General features: G+C 32.1%; 1 protein-coding gene across 5 annotated transcripts in view; it reads right to left on the minus strand.

Annotated features, from left to right (window-relative positions):
• The window catches only part of LOC129243587 (putative fatty acyl-CoA reductase CG5065), a 172,487-nt gene that overhangs the window by 37,648 nt on the left and 113,808 nt on the right, over positions 1-21,031 (minus strand). The window contains exon 1 of one of the 5 annotated variants that reach the window (XM_054880708.1): positions 15,527-15,975. The exons of the other annotated variants lie outside the window; for them this stretch is intronic. The gene's annotated coding sequence lies outside the window, so the exon portion shown is untranslated. Of the gene's footprint in view, positions 1-15,526; positions 15,976-21,031 lie in introns of those variants that run through there. 5 annotated transcript variants of the gene reach the window in all.

Raw genomic sequence — 21,031 nt, forward strand, 5'->3', positions numbered from 1 at the left:
TTGAATTGAATTGAATTGAATTGAATTGAATTGAATTGAATTGAATTGAATTGAATTGAATTGAATTGAATTGAATTGAATTGAATTGAATTGAATTGAATTGAATTGAATTGAATTGAATTGAATTGAATTGAATTGAATTGAATTGAATTGAATTGAATTGAATTGAATTGAATTGAATTGAATTGAATTGAATTGAATTGAATTGAATTGAATTGAATTGAATTGAATTGAATTGAATTGAATTGAATTGAATTGAATTGAATTGAATTGAATTGAATTGAATTGAATTGAATTGAATTGAATTGAATTGAATTGAATTGAATTGAATTGAATTGAATTGAATTGAATTGAATTGAATTAATTTAATTTAATTTAATTTAATTTAACTTAATTTAATTTAATTTAATTTAATTTAATTTAATTTAATTTAATTTAATTTAATTTAATTTAATTTAATTTAATTTAATTTAATTTAATTTAATTTAATTTAATTTAATTTAATTTAATTTAATTTAATTTAATTTAATTTAATTTAATTTAATTTAATTTAATTTAATTTAATTTAATTTAATTTAATTTAATTTAATTTAATTTAATTTAATTTAATTTAATTTAATTTAATTTAATTTAATTTAATTTAATTTAATTTAATTTAATTTAATTTAATTTAATTTAATTTAATTTAATTTAATTTAATTTAATTTAATTTAATTTAATTTAATTTAATTCAATTTAATTTAATTTAATTCAATTTAATTTAGTCAATTCAATTTTTTGAATTTTTTAAAGTACTTTAAAATTTCAAAGGACTTAATTTAATTTAATATTATTTATTTAATTTCTTAAAGGACTTTAGAATTTAAGAGGTGTCCATTGCGTATACTTTATTTCATAGAATCAATTAATTTTTCCTTTTTTTTTAAAGCAGAAAGAAGAACAAGCTGAAAGGTGGGGTACGGTACACTAGGCAGGTCTAGTTTACTGTGGCGGTAGCCCTTGGTCGGCAAAAACTCGTGTCATTCCGGTAACGTAGAGCCGGCTGCCATGGGAAGGCATGTGAAGGCACCCCGCACGACACTAACCACCTTTTCACATGGCTCTTTCAAACCCACTCATCTAACAATCCTCTCCCTCAGGACCCAACCTTTCGAAACAGCAAGTTTCCTGGGCCTACCGTTAGATGAGCTAGACGAAGACGACCGGTGATTTACACTACACTGACAGGACAAAGTTACTGCTACAAGAACAACAACGAGCTGAAAAGTATGCACATATTTTTTCTTGAGCTATTTGTAACTCACTTAAATAAAGAGATAATCTGTAGACAGATTGCGGGCTCAAGTAGAGAAGTGTAAAATTTCATAAGAAGGTAAAAATTGCCAATATAATTAAATAAATCAAAAAACTTAAGAACTTCAACTTTTTTACACATCGTGATTCGTTCTCTCCATGACCGCCTCAATTCCTAAGAAAATTCTCATTATTTTTCTTAAATTCGGCTGGTACTAAACAGGTAGTATTTGGTATTAATATTTCGTTATTATGGACTATCTCTTGAATCTACTCCATTAAATTATTCGTAGAAATTAATCCTATTCCAGGCAGCTAAAACGGCATACTAGTTTTTTAAATAATTTGCAAACAACTTGTGTGTTTTTGTATTGATATGAAGTAGGAAGCACTGTGAAGAATCGTAAATTCATAACTTTATCAAGCGGCCATTTTTACATGTCTTTGTTCAAATTTCTTTGATGATTTTTATTAATTGGCAAACCCTTTATCGAAAAACTGAAAAAAATATAACTAAATTGACTAAAAATTACCTAAATAATAATCTTTTAAGTATCTAGGACGAATTACCCGGTAACTCTGCATGTCTTTTTCTTCGGTGTTTGGCAATTCGGTTGGGTCACAATTTCAAACTCACATTTACATTTACAACATTAAGTGCTCACTCCTTTAGTTTTTCGGATAATCGAATAGTTTTAGTGAAATATTCTCAATGCTACCCTTTTTGGGTGTACCTGGATACATAAATTTATTTTTTGCACACAGACTCATAACAACCAGAAGCATTTTAAATACGTTTCGAGTGCTGTCAAAATATTTTGAAACCTTTTTTTGCCATTCATGTAGGCTTTCCAATATATATACAGCACTTCAAACAGACAAATGTAGCATCCAAATACTCTTAAAAGACTTTTGAGGTCTCTTAAATGCATTTTGAGTGCTGGCAAAATCTTTCAAATCAGCAGAACAAAGTCTGTTAAACTAAAAGCTATTCAACGTTAAAGGTTGCGAAGGATGAAAAGTATGGAGAATTTGGCAAATATAAGTCTTGTCATGCGCACCTGTTAAAGAATTTTTATTAAAAAAATTTGTACTACTCTAATGAGGAAAACGCTTATTTTTAGAAGTTTTACTGAACAAAAGTATGGTCGAAGTCAACTATTCCAAAAATGGATTCAGCTTTGCACTGTACAGAAGGCGCCACTGGACGTAACTGTTGCTTTCAAGATCATTCATGAAAATACTTAACTAATTTTATTTTAGTTTGAAATTATGTGGTAGGATTTTTTTCATAAGGTTACTCTGCGAGGAGCTCCCCATCAACCTCGAGTTTAAGCTATCGCACCAGTGCAATGTTTCCTAATCAGAGACAGCTGCTGTAAAAATAAGCAATTGATTGGCTGCTTTCTTGTGTGACAACTTCTCAAGGAAACAAATATTTATTCTGACAGCCAAGCAGCCCTCAGCGCGCTTTTGAGCGTTGAATGTCGGACCTCTCATTCGGCCGCATCCGAATACTTTACCGGTACTTTGTTCACAGAATGTGTAATTTATGGCCTATACTTTGTTTGTAAAGAATATTTTCATTGTATAAATTTTTAGTTACAAAGTGCCATAATAGCAATAGCACTTTTCGAATTTATGATATTTATTTTTTAAATTTTCTTCTACTCTCATGCAAATATGCAAAAATATGTAGATTTAAGCTTCTTTCCTATGGCTGTAAAATTTGCTCAGTATAAAAATGTTTTGCTAACAAGTGTGAATTGCATTTTAGAAAAGGCTTGCATATGGAAATATTTACTCTAAAATGCACTCGAGAAATCAAATGTATAAAAGTAAATATGAAAAGTTTTTAGCTAATATTTGTAAGCTTTGCGAATTCCAGTGAAATTTCTATGAGACTCTTAATTACTACTCTTATTGCTATTTATATATTACAGTGTTTTTTTCCCATTCAGTTAGGATACTGCAGATACTTCTTTATTCCCCCATTTTTCAAATTAAATTAATTTTCTGTGTATGATAAAAAGCCGCCAATTAAATTAATATTCGTATATGCAAATTTAAAAAAAATTATTTGTGAAAATAGCCATCATCCATCCATTATTATGACAGTAATGGGAGCGCATAAATTTGTGTTGTTTTTTTTTTTGCTGTTTGCTTTTAAGTACGAACATTAAATGTCATAAATTTTATTTGCCAGCGAGCCACACAGAGCAGCATCTTTTTGCGTGTGCACATACATTTGCCAACACACAGGATTACTTGGTACGAGGGTGGTCGGTACTATTTCGTGCACCGGCTTGAGTTGTAAATTGGTATTTCTATATTTTTTTAAGCTATTTTTTTTTAATTTTATTATTGCGAAAATCAAATAGACCGTACACGTATAGAAAAATTTATTTCAGTTGACGAAAGTTTTCTTTATTTTTTTTGTTTTTTGCAGAGAAAATCTACAATAAAAAATAAAAATTGTGTAGTTGCTTTACAAACATATTATTACGAGACACAGTGGTTAAAAATTTCAGTGATAGAAATCTTAAAAAAATGTTTTTGAGTAGAACAAGGTGGGGCAAAATTAATCATCCAGTTTTGTTTTTGAATAACTTTTTTACTAAAACAAAAAATTATTTTGAGTAATGGAGATCTTAAAGAAAATGTTTTTGAGTGGTACAAGGTGGTGCAAAATTAATCATCCAGTTTTGTTTTTGAATAACTTTTTTACTAAAACAAAAAATTATTTTGAGTAATGGAGATCTTAAAGGAAATGTTTTTGAGTGGTACAAGGTGGTGCAAAATTAATCATACACATCATAATCTTGAAAAATATGGTTTTGAGTGATGCAAGGTGGTGCAAAATTAATCATCAAGTCTTTTTTTAATAACTTTTTTACTACAAAAAAAAAAATATTTTGAGTGATAGGCATCTCAAATAAAAATGTTTTTGAGTGGTGCAAGGTGGCACAAAATTAATCAGCTTATCTTTGTTTTTTGAATAATTTTTTTAACTAAATAAAAAAAAAATGTTTTTGAGTGATACAAGGCTGCACAAAATTAATCATCCAGTCTTGTTTTGAAATAACTTTTTTACTATATTATATACAAAACATGATTTTGAGTTATAAACATTTAAAAAAATAATTTTGAGTGATGTAAAGTGACGCAAAATAAATCATTCAGTCATTTTTTAATAAATTTTTTACTAAATAAAAAAAAAATGGGTTTGAGAAATAAACATGTAAAATAAAATGATTTTGAGTGATACAAAGTGGCGCAAAAATATGTTTAAGTGGTACAAGGTGGCGCAGCTCTCCACTTCACAAGTGTCAGATATGAAAATTTGCAAATTAATTTAAATTTTTATTTATTTTAAGATTCTGAACCATTATAAATAATAAAATATAAATAAATAAGCCTTGGTAGTTAGCGGTGGAACCAAGCTAATATATTACATTTTATAATTTATTATAAATTTACTGCAATGAATAAATAAACTATAAAATAAAAATATTAAGAAATAAATAAATAAATAATTCAATAAATAAATAAAGAAATATAAAATATAAAATAAAAATATATAGATAAATAAATAAATAAATAAAGAATTAAAAAAAATATATAAAACAAAATTTAAAAAAAATAAAATAAAACACTAAGAAAAAATCAAAAAAGTGAACACTTTATTAAATTCTCAAAAAAGTCTTTGGTGTCACAACACGATGACAGCGATTCTTTCGCTATGCCATTGAGTGTTTTAACAAAAATTTGAAATTTGATTTGATTTTTGAAATTAAGCTGATTTAGTGGCATAACCAAAGATCTCTGCAGGTACTTAACTCAAAATATCCGACTTGAAAAAAAAAAAAATCAAAATTATCGATCACCCTTTTGCATAAGATCTATTGGTATGTATGCCCAGCAAATAGTCTTAAAACTTCTGCACACATACACACATGCGTATTAATATTTCAACGCAGCATTTGCACTTTTCATGCCCAATTTTCAAATCGCCACTGAGTTTTATGCGCAGAAGAGATAAGTAAGCGTCATTGGGACTGCCACGCGCCTATCAGACACAACCAACTAACCAGAGACCCACCCACCCAACTCAAGCACTCACACCCGCCTGCACCAACACTATAAATTATGTAGTCTATTTAATGTTTTATGTGGTTTCACATTTGCATATTTCACCAACAGCAGCATAAGTTTGTGTGTGTGTGTGTGTGTGTGTGTGTGTGTGTACCACTTGCATAGCTGTACGTATCTAGCATTCAGCATTCTTCAGCGAATTCTACCTACTCGCCTTCGTAGGCCCACCTTGGGCACCAACCACAATGAAAGCCGACAAGCCGACATTATCATAAAATATTGATATGAACCAACTACTCGTGAGCATCCGTAGCGAGCGCACATGCCTAGCCATAAAAAGCGTATGTGTGTATGTGTGTAAATAATGAGGTACGAGTGCTACACTATTATCTGCATTACACATACAGAGCGCGGAGAGGATGTCACTGGGTTTTTATTCCTCCTCTTGTACGAGTATGTCATGCTGCAGAATATATTAAGAATTACTGTTTTTACTTTGGCAGGTTCTCTAAAAAAGGCAAAAAGGTCATAGGCTAAGTCAAGAAGTTTCATTTACATATTCTAGTTGTTGTTTGTGTAGAGTAAATATTTTGATAGTCACTTTTTGACATTAGAAGGTTCGTGATGAAATGGGTTAATTGTGTTAGCTATGAAGAACTAGGGTAAAGTTTTTTTGTGATATTTTCAGCGAATATTGAAATTGGCTTATAAAGCTTGGATGCTGTTGCTTGTGAAAAAAAAACTTGAGGCGTGACTCGCTCAACTTAATTCAACATCTTCGGGTGCTTAGGTCTTGCGCTGTGATTGACAAATTAATACTCGCTTTTGGGCGCACAAGGGGCCGCACCTCGAAAATGCTTTTATTAGGAAATCTTTTATGCATGAAATTAGAAAGTTATGTACTTTAAAAAATCGTATGATTCAAAAAACTTACTGAATAAAATTTCCGGCATTGCTATAAAATATATACTATGTATATACAGTAGGTTGGCCAAGAAAAAACATTTTTTCGTGATGTTACACAAAACAAAAAATAGATATATAACTGTAACTTATTCAATAAAAAAAATAATCGATACACTCTAATTTATTCTTTAAAAAAAATAATCGATACACTCTAATTTATTCTTTAAAAAAATTAATGTATAAACTCGAATTTATTCTATAAAAAAAATTGGTGTCAATTGTTTTTTTTTTGGTTTTTTTTAAACCCTTTTTGGTTTATTTCTCGGAGAGAATGCACTTCTTCATAAAGTCTCTGTAAAATGCTTACAGATCGATATTATTTAATCAGTTTCTTTAATTTTTGTTTTTTTTTCAAAAACTTAAATTTGCTTTAATAAAAAAATTCATGTATCATTAAAAAAAATGTATAGGGACGCTGAAAAAAACTACAACTCTTTAGGTGAAACAAAAAAGTTATTTCAAACATTTTAAAAAATATATAATAATACAGTTTTTGTTATTAAAAATTGTTTAGTCCGAAAGACAAAAAAATTTAAATATTTTTATTTTCTAATTTTTAAATTATTTAGGCGCAAAATTAATAAAACATTTAAATATTTTTTTTTGTTTTTTTAAGTAGGCGAAAATTAAGAAACTAATAAATATTTTTTTGATTTTAAATTTTTTAGGGAAAAATTAAGAAAAAAGTTAGTACTTCTGTTTTTAAATAAAAAAAAAAATTTTTTTAATCTTTCAAATTTTGTTTTAGGTTTATTTGAACTGTGCGGCTTTTAAAACCGATTTGTGTTTTTTTGATTTTTAATTTTTAAATTCTTTATGCCCAAAATTAAGAAAAACGTAAATATTTGTTTATATCTTTAAATATAATATTTTGAGGACAAAAAGGAGACCAAATTTTTTCCGTTGTCAAAAATTTTTTAGGCCACAAATAGAAAATAAATATTTTTGTTTTTAAATTTTTAAATTCTTTGGATCCAAAATAAGAAAAAAGGAAAATAATTTTTTCAAGTTTTTAAATTTTTTAGACCAAAATTAAGAAAAAAGTTGTTTTTGTTGGTAAAAATTATTTAGCCCAAAAATAAAAAATTAATGTTTTTGTTTTATTAATTTTTAAATTCTTTGCAAAAGTTAATGTTTATTTTTATTTTTAAATATGTTGAGGACTAAATTGAGACAAAAGTGTTTTGTTATTACAAATTTTTTAGGCCACAAATAAGAAATAAATATTTTTGTTTTTTTAATTCTTTGGGCTCAAAGTAAGAAAAAAGAAAAATATTTTTGTTTAGTTTTTAGATTTTTTAGGCCATAATTAAGAAGAAATTTGTTTTTGTTATTAAAAATTTTTTTGGCCAAAAAAATATTTTTTTTGTGTTTATTAATTTTTAAATTTTTAGACCCAAAATTAAGAAAAAAGTAAATATTTGTTTATATTTTTAAATATAATATTTTGAGGACAAAATTGAGAGCAAATTTTTTCTGTTGTCAAAAATTTTTTAGGCCACAATAGAAAATAAATATTTTTGTTTTTAAATTCTTTGGGTCCAAAATAAGAAAAATATTTTTGTGTAGTTTTTAAATTTTTTAGGCCAAAATTAAGAAAAAAGTTGTTTTTGTTAGTAAACATTTTTTAGAAAAATATTTTTGTTTAGTTTTTAAATTTTTTAGGCCAAAATTAAGAAAAATGTTGTTTTTGTTAGTAAAAATATTTTTGTTAAGTTTTTAAATTTTAATTTTAAAATTAAGAAAAAAGTTGTTTTTGTTTGGAAAAATTATTTAGCCCAAAAATAAAACGTAAATATTTTTTTTTTTTAATTTTTAAATTCTTTAAAAAAAGTAAATTTAAAATTCTTTTAAGAAGGTAAATATTTATTTTTATTTTTAAATATTTTGAGGACTAAATTGAAACAAAAGTTACTTGTTATTACAAATTTTTTAGGCCACGAATAGAAAATAAATATTTTTGTTTTTAAATTTTTAAATTCTTTGGGTCCAAAATAAGAAAAAAGAAAAATATTTGTTTTAGTTTTTAAAGATTTTATACCAAAATTAATTTTGTTAGTAACAATGTTTTAGAAAATTATTTTCGTTTAGTTTTTAAACATTTTAGGTCAAAATTAAGAAAAAAGTTTTTTTTTGTGGGTAAAAATTATTTAGCCCAAAAATAAAAAATAGATATTTTTGTTTTTTTAATTTTTAAATTCTTTGGGTCCAAAAAAAAGAAAAATATTTTTGTTTATTTTTCCTAGCCTACCATCAGCGGCTATTAAGTAGAATACCTTAAGGTCTTAGAAGTTGAGGCTTCCCTGACAATATCATGGCATCTGATCTAAATGAACTGAACTATGGTTATGGAGATGTGCCTTATCGAGAGTTGATATCGGTCACACTTTTGCGTCTTATGGCATAATTGGCATTGCTCAAAATAAGGGGTGTAAGGGTTCAAAGTCCACTATGAGCATGAAACATTTCATCGTAAACTTTTTTCTAAAAATGGCCCTTTCTAAGCACGAAATGGCAACCTCTAAGCACAATTCTGCCATAAAAAACCATCCCATAAAAGCCATCCGTCGTTCAGAGTCGGCATAAAACTCTAGGCCATTTGTGGAATACCGGAGACACACCACAAATTGTATAAAAATAATACCATAATACCGCGTTCACATTGGACGCGTGCTCGCATACTCATTTAAATAACCAAACAAATGACAACGCGCATAACCCCATTGACTGCACAATTGACACACTACATTTAGATCAAATAAAAATATTCATAAGTCATTCGCATCTTACGATTTAAATGCGCGCTAATTTGGACAACTTTTAACGAGCGTCTGATGTGGATGATGGTCAACACGAAATAACACAAAAAAAAACCAAAGTAGGGTAAAATAGTGTTAAAACGAAGCTGCAAAGAAGAAATGTCACAATAGTTCGTGTGCCAAATTTTTTTTATGCTTTAGTTATTTTGCATCATTTCTGTTTTTTTTCTTCTTTTTTGAAACTTTGCAACATCTGCAAAGCATTTCGTAGTGCGACACAGTGTGAGGCCTCAGCGAGATGAAAAAATTAACATAAATTACTAACAAAACCAAGTGACCGATTTTGAAAGCGAAATTGAAATTTGAGGGACAAAACGAAGATGTACCAACCAAGTCTGGTGACGCAGGTGGCAGCAAGAGTTGGGAATGGACGCATGGCGATTAGAGGTGTTGACACTTGGGTATGTGTGTATGTGTGCCAATTGGACAGGTCGTTGGACAAATAAACGCTTCACTTTTGAGTTGGATGGCGCTGTATGTATGCATGAGCGAGCGCATGCGTAAATTAAGCCTAACAGCTGAAAATGGTGTAAACACACATGTAAATAAATTGGAGTGTGTGTATGTGCTTGCTTGGTTTTTTTATGCAACAATTGTTTACAAAATAGCAACAAATTTCAAAGATAACAAAATAGTTTAAGTCACAGCCAGATAAAAAGCTCGGCCGCATAGCTTTTCTCAAAGCAAAAGTCGTCATCTCAAACAGCTATAGTAGGGGCAGAGTAGGAGAAATAGCGAACAAAGTTTGATACTCGACTCGCAAACATCGAATTTTTATGTAGCACAAATACTATTGTGATAACTACAATTTGTTTGGTAACGAGTTCGGTGCCAACTGTGGGACGTAAATCAACAAATGACAAATTCCATAAAGGTTAGGAAAAGTAACAAGAGTAGATTTTTGTCTAACGGAGAGAAAAATATACTTTTCGCAGACTAAGAAAATATGTTGGACTAGACTTAATTCACGTAACTTAATTCAACTTAATATTTTGGAATATGGAAATCTGTGTTGGCGGTTAGTTAAAACTTAACTTAACTTAAAAACTTAAGGGTCAGTATAATTAGGTTAGATTAGGTTGGTATGGTTGCCCAGGGAATGAGCACACTTGGACGAAGAAAGGTTCGTCCTTTGTGATACCATTATGAAGGAGGTGAGGTGAAAGGGAAAGACCGATGGGGGGCAGGGAGAGGGCGGGGAGAGGTGGTGAAGGGATGGTTAGGAGCGTGCGGATTACGAACGATGACTATGTTTGCGTCAACCGCTTTGTGCTGCTGATGAAATCCATCAGATTCTTAATGTCAGCGCCAGCTATATCGGCGGGCGTGGCCAAAAGTAAGAGCCAAGATGCCTGGATCTTAGCCCCGCCAGAGCAGGGCAGCTAAGAAGAAGGTGCTGAGATGATTCCACCTCATCCTCCATACATCCAGCGCAAAAAAGACTCGAGGCGATTCCAAGTCTCACAGCCTGCATTCCTCGCCCATTGTGTCCTGTGAGAGAACCCACTAGATTAGAGTGCTGATATTTTGTCAGCCTCAGAAACTCGCCCGAGCGCCTCCTGTTCACACGTGGCCAGAAGGATTTCGTGACCTTACACGTTTGTGTACTTGCCCAGCGCACGCTGAGTTGGCGCGATGGCCATCTGTCCAGGAGCAGACCGCAGGTAGTCAGGGAGATCCCAATTCTCTCCCTTCGCGAGGAAATCACCTCACATGTCTCATGTCTAGCCAGCTCATCCGCCTCACAGTTTCCCACAATGTCGCTGTGACCAGGAACCCAGATGAGGCTGATGTCAAAGAATTCGGACGCAGTCGAAAGGGAGGTCAAGCATTCCTTGACCAATTCCGAATGCATCGTCATAGATCCGAGGCTGTCGGAGTAAATATTTACTTTCTTGACTGTTAGTACGCATTTGAGCAGCTGATCAGCTGCCTCCTTGAGTGCGGCTACCTTTGCCTGGAACACACTGCAGTAGTCCGGTAGCCTGAGTATACTTTCCACTCCTAAGTTTTGGCCTTACGTAAACTGCGCGCTGAATTAAGCTTGCTATATCGTCTATTTTAATATTCCCTAAAATAATAAGTAAATTTTTTGAAAATAAAAATTTTTTAAAACAAATATAACTTGTTTTGTAGTACAGGTCGTAAGCAAGATGCGAAAACAAAATTTTGATGAGTTCGAAATTTCTTAGGTTAAATTAAGTGAAGCGAAGTGAAGTTAAATTAAGTTAAGTTAAGTTAAGTTAAGTTAAGTTAAGTTAAGTTAAGTTAAGTTAAGTTAAGTTAAGTTAAGTTAAGTTAAGTTAAGTTAAGTTAAGTTAAGTTAAGTTAAGTTAAGTTAAGTTAAGTTAAGTTAAGTTAAGTTAAGTTAAGTTAAGTTAAGTTAAGTTAAGTTAAGTTAAGTTAAGTTAAGTTAAGTTAAGTTAAGTTAAGTTAAGTTAAGTTAAGTTAAGTTAAGTTAAGTTAAGTTAAGTTAAGTTAAGTTAAGTTAAGTTAAGTTAAGTTAAGTTAAGTTAAGTTAAGTTAAGTTAAGTTAAGTTAAGTTAAGTTAAGTTAAGTTAAGTTAAGTTAAGTTAAGTTAAGTTAAGTTAAGTTAAGTTAAGTTAAGTCAAGTTAAGTTAAGTTAAGTTAAGTTAAGTTAATTAAGTTTGAAATTGCTACAGTTCTTTCGCCAATTAAAAATTTATCTAACCGTTTTTTTCTGTAAACGTTCCTATGCGCGCGCCTGTTTATTTATTTTCTATGTTTTCTATTCATGCCTCTTCCTATTTCTTTTCTTCCCGCTTTTTTCTTTTGTTCAATCAATTTTGCTTTCGGGCACAAGGTTATGACATGTCGAAAAAATGTTAATAGTCGCTTTCATAAATAAAGTTATGTTAAATAAACAAAAACAACTACTGATTCTTGTGACATTTTAGTTCATGCGAACAGGTTTCAGTTTTAAAAATTTGCAATCAATTTGTCGTGGCACAAAAAATTTTGTTTTCGAGGATTGCGCGATCAATTTGCCTTTTTTTACACAAGCGTAAAATGAGGCGTGACGATGCCATCGCTTGTGGAGACTTACATGCATTTGTTTGCTATTTTTACTTGACCGTTTTAATGCATCTGTTTTTTTTTGTTTTGTTTTTTTTTTTTTTTTGTTTTTTGTGTGTTTGGTTTGCATTTTTTTCGAATTGCGATCAAACTCGGTTTGAAGTTACAATGAAATTTACGAAAGGTTATAATTTGAGTTTTTTGAATACTTTCTGATTGCTCTCTGTACTTCTCCTACTTTGTTCGAGGTTATCAATGAAATATTGATTTGTTTTGCATGCGTTAGTGACCCTAATCTTCAACCGCGCAAAGTCTTATATCCAAATTAATTAAGTGAAATAAATAATACTTTAAAATCCAACTAAACGAAGCTAAAGAGGATCGTTGCAGAACCTCCCAGAGTGAGAATATTTCAGGCTCTCACAACAATAAGAAATACAGACAAAATAATGTCAATCAACGGGTAGTCAGCGCATTCACGTTTTGACAACTGTCGTCATTGTCGATAGTTCCAATTTTGTAGCTATTTTAGACAAAGTTGTTGGTTTATTAGTAAAATACTCCTCTGACAACCTAAGAGAAAGTATTATTATTATTATTTACCATACTTAAAAAAGTAAATAAATCACAAATTTAAATTTTAATTTCTAGCACTAGCGGCTGAAGGCCGTCGGCTAAAAAAGAAAGTAAAAGAGAAGAAAGTCGCTCAACATGGCAGTTCTCGTTATCCGAACCACCCGGCTTTATATCCGACCAAGAACTGTCACTCCAGCAGCATTCTCCGTGCATGTCTGGCACGATAACTGGACAGAAGAAGTCAATAAAACATATACAAAAATTTTCTTGAAATTAAAACAAATGATATCACCCTTGTGCTTAGGTGAGTAATATTAAAAAACTGAAAATTAAAGAACGAAAAGGCTGATGAACAAACCGCTTGGGGGGAATAAATTTACACTAAAAAGCCCTAAAAACTGTCAAGTACGTCTGCGGTGCATCAGAAACAATTCGACAAGTCAAAATGCAAGCACAATTTTGGGTTCTATTGAAAGATGAATCATGATAAAGCACACAACGAAAAAACGAGGGGAAAACAAAACTAATAATATATAGAAAATCGACCAAGTACATATGCAACTATGATTAACAAAGCGCAGAACAACACATAAGAAACAAATACAACTGCAACCGAAATCAAGCTAAACAGTGGTTGCTACATATAATTGTTGCTTGCATGCCGCCGAATAATTGGGTCACCAAGCACAGCATGACATCGTTGGCGGCCAAGATGAGGGAGGGGAACTACTACATAAATAGCTGTTGATGGTCTCAATGGCGACGACATTCGCAAAACGCAATGTAGGTAGCGCTGAAGAACACAGAAGAACGAGAATGCACCAACAAATAGGTGCGGAAGAGAAGGCAGTACGAAGGGGAACAACACCTAAACATTGATGATTTGTAGAGGACGATTACCATGCGCAACGACCGTTTGTATGTTAATGTTATGTTTTTTTTTTTTGTTTTCGTTTCTTTTTTCTACCGCGCAACTTAGCGATGTGCAACAGGAATAGAGCGGCGGAGAGAAGAAAAAAATGAGAACCTGTAATCAGCATAAAAAGTCACGCTAAACTATAAAAGTAAGTATGCAATATGCGAGTTAAGCGGATTGTGGATAGAAAATCTCAGCAGGTGAGTGAGTGCATAAAGGGAGAGAAAGATTGCAGTGCAGGTAAATGGGGAGGCAAAAAAAGGAACGTAACACTGAGCGTGTAGAGTGACGAATGGGAAAGACGAAAATAAGCAGTTATGAAGTGGAAATTCAAGCAATTTCACTTGTAACTGAGCCAAGCGCAAGCAAGAAAAGGCGATGAAGCGACCATGAGCACAGCAGGTGTAGTAGGCGAAGAGTACGGCGGAGAATGCAAGTAATAACGATTGAAGAGAAAAGTGCGGTATACCCAAAGCAAGTGAAGCTTAAGGGACAAATTTACTAAAGCCTAGCCATGGAAGTTGTAAGACTACAACTTGAAGTTACATGCTTACATGTGTAATGTGTGCATGTGCTTGTGCTATTGTGTGTTGCTAGTGGCTTGTGTTTTCTTTTTGTAGCGGCTGCTCATTGATAGCTTAAACAGTTACAAGAACTGCTTGCAATTATTATTATTGTATTTTTGCTGCTGTTTCGCAGCAAATAACGAAGAAAATAACGAGAAGAAATATGATAAGGAAATCAATCGCGTTGTGTAATTTGTATTTGTTTTTGCAAGTAATACTCAATTAAGAGCGCCGATTAGGTAATGATGGATTAACATTCGCAAGCACAGCTATTTTAAACTTCTCCATTCAATCGGTTAAAGGAGCTGAGCGCAAAGGTGTGGTGAGGAGTGAGTACTATGTCTTTCTTAAGTTTCTTTAATGCTGAAATGAGACACAGAACATTCGTAATTCGCCTTTGTCACAATATAAATGTTCCCGGTTCTCTTCATTAAAGCTTTGAGGAGGGAAATAAGAAAATTTGAGTGGATGAATGCTTGTAAAACAGGGCTCTAGGCTATCAAAAAAAAGCTTAGAGCTGTTTGAGTTTACAGTAGTTTTCAGGGTCTACTCAGTGTAATAATTTTATAAGAATTATCCTTCCGCAAGTGGGCACAATAGATCTTTCAGTGCTAAATTCCCGTATAGTGAGTTTCGATCCGCAGAGCCGCTTAAGCAATTAGGAATTTTTTTCACTGGAAATAGTCAAAACTAATTAAGCTGTTAAAGCTTTTATTTATAGAAAATAGTTAAAAGAGTTTAAATTGCTCTCAAACTCTTCTACGATTGATTTCTTTTGCAGCAAATATAACTTCAATTTAGTTTTGAATGAACTATGAAATAATTTCGAAAACGCTTTTTGCTCTGTTTGTTAGTAAATAAATAAAAAGTAAAAATTATATGTAATAAAGCACGTAAAAAAAGAAAGTATGACATATGTTTTGATCAGTTCTGACAATTTTTTTTAGATAATGTTTATTATTTTTTTATACATAAAAGCGTAGCTCTAAATTCAAAACTGCACATTTTTTAATCGCAACTTAAAAACAAAAGTTGGTTACGCACCTCCATAGTCCATAAAATTTTTGTAGAACAAAGTGCAAGTTTGATGTCGCTCAAAATTTTGTTTATTTTTTGTTGATTTTTATTAATTTTTTTATCTGACGATGCCTTGCATTTTCAAAAAAATTTCACACAAACATTTCATGCATACGTTTAGGCCCCACTTTTTAACAATTGCGGAGGTACGCCACTACCCTGAAGCAGCTTGTAATACTTACATACATATATGTCTAGATATTCCCCTTAATGGAGGCAATTACGTTTTGAATCGGTTTATCGACTTTGGTGTCAAACACACACACAGTTAATTGAGCTTACTCAATTAGCATTTAACAGCTTGAAGATGTTTTGCTTTGAATATGTTTGATTTTCGTTGTATTTTTTTTTGTATTTTTTTTTGTTTTTGTAAAATTTCAATTTTACTTGCACTTTCCTAGCTGAGAGGTTCACACGAAATTTCTGCGTAGATGGGCACATTTAGTCCTCCACAAAACATGGAGCGCCACTTACTTCTCTATTCACTTCCCACCTCAGTCTTTTCCACTTTTGCTTTGGTGCTACTTTTGAAACAATTTTTAATAGATGAAGCTTTTTAAAAACACAATTTCAAAAGAAATTTTTAATTTATACACCAACAATTTTGTATCCCGTTTGTTTTTACTAGTTTTTTTTTTTGGTTTTCGTTTTCATGACACTTCGATTTCTCTCTGAATAGACTTCTCCCTTCTTGTTAAACATATTTTACAAGGTTGCATGCGGAAATTAACGAAATTTTGTGCCTTAACCCTGATTAGCCAATGATAGTTTTTATACTTCAGTTATACGTCCATATGTAGAACAACAACAAAACGCACATCACAAATGGGACGAGGAACTCGGCTAAACACCTAGCAGAAGTGTACGCGCCGACTATTTATTTATTTACTTATTTATTTACAGGTTATCCGTTAGTAGGCAAAACGACTAACATTGGGCAATCAGGGTGTTATTCTAATTCCACAATTTATTAGTAAAGTTTTCGTACTGTAAATTAAGGCCCTAATTGCGCAATTAAGAAATATAATATAAGCGTGTCTGAACATATCATCAATGATATAGATTTGCTATTTTCTTTGATGAACTTTCCGGGCCGAAGCGCGAGTCAAAGTTTTTCTACTTCTTAATTCGCCAAGGATGTTCAGCCCTATCATAGAATCCGTCGTAGAAAACCTTCGAATACGAAAGTCTACTACGAATACGAAAATATTGTAGTCATAGATTCCATGTGAACTCGAAAAAATGCTGCCAAACTCAAATGTCAAATTTTGATATTTCGACAACAGCTCACTTCAATGTAAACAAGACAATTTAGCAAATAATCTTTAAGTTTTTGGTCAAGTTAGCTGAATTTTCAAATTAAAATGTATTCGTTGACAAGTGCGGTTGTGTTAATGGAGAAGGAAAGAGAGAGAAGCAAACGAAGTCTCAGAATTGAGCGAAAAATATTGAGAGATGCAAGCAACTCTCGCGATATGAACGAATTGCATTTTTGTTAAAGAAAAAGTTTACTTAAATGCGGTTTAAAACAGGTTTATCAAAAATTACCGGTTACATAAAGCTGCATTTACACAAGTTTTGAGTTTTATTGAAGACGACGCAAGCTCAGTGAGAGCGTCAACCATAACTCCAGTTCTCCGACTATCCTCTGATTTACGGTTTTTTGCGGAGGGATGCTATCAGCACGAAGTTGGTAAAGATTTCGACATGCGAATGGGGCAGTAGACATTTAGCTATATACTAAAAGACGTATTGGCGTCACTACAAACACGATTATATGCTCAATGGGTAAATCTCGACATGAGTGCCAATGAAAAATGGGCAAGCAGGATGGAATTATCTCAAAACTATAGATTTCCTTGCATCATTTTGTGTGTGTGGATAGGACATAGATACAAATTATTTCTCTCACAAGAGAACAATTCCTCTAATACAACCGGTAGGGCTACTACAGTATCAATGCCACGATTGATTTCTTCTTTATTAGCTCCAACAACGGAGCATACTGCTGCCGTGTTGTTACAACTTTACCCCTGTGGAAGTCACATAAAACTATATATACTTCCAAAATTTGTCTTTATTTATAGTTTAGTTAATATAGGACCGCTTTTTTATTTGTTTCCTTTTTATTACTCGTTCTAATTTTTGTCCGTTAGTTTAACGTCGTCGTAGAAAAATTGTACGAAACTCTAAGATTTGACGTTACGAGTGTATTCGGGAAATGCCACTCTACGAAGCTATTCGAATTGTATGATTACAATTTCTTAGTTTCTCGGAAAACAGTCTACGATGAACTGCATGATAGAGCTGATGATATGATATTTATTGACTTGGAAATGGCAATGTGACGCAAGCGGTCAACAACAATATCGGGAACGCATTTCGTCAGAAAGGTATGCCAGACAAAATATGTCGACTTATTAAAGCACATTATGCAGAATTTCAGTGGAGTGTTTTGCACGACGATGCCTTATCTAACTCAATTGAGCTTACGGCAGGAGTTCGGCAAGGGTACATTCTTTCGCCACTCCTATTTCTCATCGTTATTGACAAGTTACTTGCGCACCAATATACGAGAAGTCTAGAAGAGCTATTTTATGGCACCCAATACGTATACGACACTTGGAAGATTTAGGCTTTGTGGACGACATAGTTTCTCTTTAGCCGAAAAAAACCATATGCAATCAAAACTGGACCTTTTAGCTTCCTCTAAACTAACTAACTAACTACCACTTCCTCTGCACCTTTCAAGGTTTGCGACAAACCAACTGAAGAGGTGGAGGATTTAACCTATTTGGGTAGCCTGATTGCACCTGAGGGAGGAGCAAAGAACGACAGCGACACAAGAATTCGAAAAACAAAGTGTGCATTTGCTGGCCTAAAATGTATTTTGTATTCAATAGAATTGAGCAAAAAAAACCAAATTACGGTTGTTCAAATCCCATGTCAAATCTGTGCTGCTCTACGACCGTGAAACATGGAGGGCGTCCAAGGAAATATCGGACAAACAGCAGATCTGTGTCTGTGTGATAGATGCCTCCGTATAATCTTGCCAATCTGGTGGCCGGAAAATTGGATATCCAACGAGGAACTAACTTATGAAGCTGAGTAAAAAAAACCATCAGTATTGAAGTTAGAGAATGAAAATGGAGATGGCTGGGGTATACCCTACGGAAACCCGAATATTCACTTGGTTAGATGGCACTAGAGTGGAAGCTTCATGCGAACGAGGAAAAATCAAAGGTTCTTCGAGCATATCTATTCAATCTGAATTCCAAGTAGTTGATAGAGCTCTAACATGAAACCAACTGAAAACTTAAAGGATTATATACAGTTAGAATTTTCAAAAAAATCGATTTTTTGTTTTTTTTTTCTTACACCGAAAATTTATATATAAATGAATATTTTCGAAGTGATACGCAAATTTGAAAAGGTGTTTCAGAGTGCTTGAAAGTACAAGACAAACTTTAAAGGAGTTTTTCTCAAAATGTTGTTTCCAAAGTCGGTGACCAACATTACTCGAAAACGGCTAAGCCGATTAGTCTAAAATTTCAACACGAGCTTTTTAAATATATATTTTAGTAATTAATCGAAGATTTTTTCTCAACGATAAATATTTTTTTTATAAACAATTTAAGGCCGAAATTTGGTCAAAATTCGTTGTTTTTTTTTTTTTGAGAAACCGCCATTTTGTAAAAAAAAATATTTTACTTATTCCTTGGATTAATTACTAGATTTAACATTACTTTAACGAAATCTGTTTGGTTTTTTTATTTCAGAGGACCCAGTTCAGAGATATAGTGGTCATCGCAAAACGTCTGTTTTGAGAGGAGCTCACGGAGATCATCTGTAGCTCCTTTCCACATAAATATTTTTACTAATATCAAGTCTTAAAATACTGTTGAAAGAGAGCATAATATGTGTACAAATTTTTAGATCATTAAATTTAAAAGTTTTTTCAGAAAAAAATCTGGAAAATTCGCTTGGTTTCAGCCTTCTAACTGTATATAACCCCTTAAGCGAGAAATCGGCAACAATGGAAATATTTTATGTAACACTGTACGCCCTCCATACGGTGTAAACGCAATAAATAATAATAATAAATCTCAAAAGAATTATCCCACATGTCCTCATGCAGCGCTAATGAAGCACGAACCCAAACTACATAGATGAAATTCAGTTGCTGTATAACAAAACACCAAAATGGTTAACTCCAATCAATAAGAAAAAAATATCGTAACTCTTACACTTTCATTGAACTAAGTATAACTTGAAAAAAGACACTCAAACCTGAAATAACATCAAATCCATTCAAATGCGTAAATTATGACAAACTTAACGAATATGCAGGTAACTTTATATAAAAAAAGTAAAAAAAAACAACAAATACAAAGTAACACAATTTTTATGAGCGAACAAAGTCCAACTTTGTTATATTTGAGTACGAATATATGTGTGTGAGTGTGTGCCGTATGTGTACGACAACAAAAAACGTAACAGAAAATTTCACTTTTCGAATTCCACAAGACGACTGACTGCCTTGCAAGCACAAGTATGCACAATATGCGCATGTGAATGTGTAGGTGTTGATATACGGAGATAAGCAAATGGCAATCAGATACAGAATAAATTCCTACCAAGTGTAACAATTGTAATAAAAAGTAACAACAACATAATTGGATCACAATAAAAGCAGCAGTTAATAATAAACTGTGTAATAATAGAAAAATTATTAATAAATAAAAAAAGCAAAAAAAAAAATGCAATGACATCAAACAGCATTGAGTAGCTTGTCAGATGGGAGAGAAGTGGTCTAGGCTGAAGTGTAAATTGAGAATGACTTTGATGCTCACATTGTCGTAAATTATTGAGAGTAGTCTAAGTCTAGGCTTTCCAGAACTTCTTAACTATTTGAGCAACTTGCGAAGGCTTATCGTAAAGGACTTCTCATTTGTGGGTTCATGCATTAAATAATATAGGGAATGCCTTAATTTGTTTACTGTTCATATGTATACTATGTAGCTGAGCTATTTGCTATGGAAGTTGACTGGTTTCGATAGCTGGTAGAATTTCCAAACCTTTGATACACCCGATGTTGAGGGGAAAATTTAGAATTTGTTCAATCCGACTCTCATGCCAAATATGCACAACTATCGACTCATAGAGTCGAACGAGTACAAAACAAGGTGTCACATGTTTCAAAAAAAAGGAAAAGAAAATTTGAATGCATTCGTCTCCTATGCTCCTGTTAAGAACTATCATTTCAAGGGAAAAGAGGGCTCCCACCGTCTAAGAAAAAACGTTAGCAAGGAATATAATGTCAGCCTGCTTAATCATTATATAATTAAAAGTGATACTTTGAAAATAATTATGAATTAATCATAGAAATGAAGAGAAGGAAATGAGAAAAGAGTTATCATTTAAGGAAAACAATTTGCCATATACATAAGTCCAAGCATAAATTACAAGGTTTGGCTATCCGAAGCAAAATTGTGAGAATAACTTCGGCTGTCACGTCATCGGCAATTCGAAGGCCGCTCATTTCATACATTCGCCCAATCAGTCGTTGTTCAGACAGCAACGAAGTCGTTTGGTTATGGACTATGTTAATTTGTTTCGTATATCACCAATCACCAACACAATGTAATTTTTCCGTCATAAGCCCGGTTACGTCAGAAAATTAGCTG

Source organism: Anastrepha obliqua, chromosome 4 (assembly GCF_027943255.1).
Source record: "Anastrepha obliqua isolate idAnaObli1 chromosome 4, idAnaObli1_1.0, whole genome shotgun sequence".
Lineage (NCBI taxonomy): Eukaryota > Metazoa > Arthropoda > Insecta > Diptera > Tephritidae > Anastrepha > Anastrepha obliqua.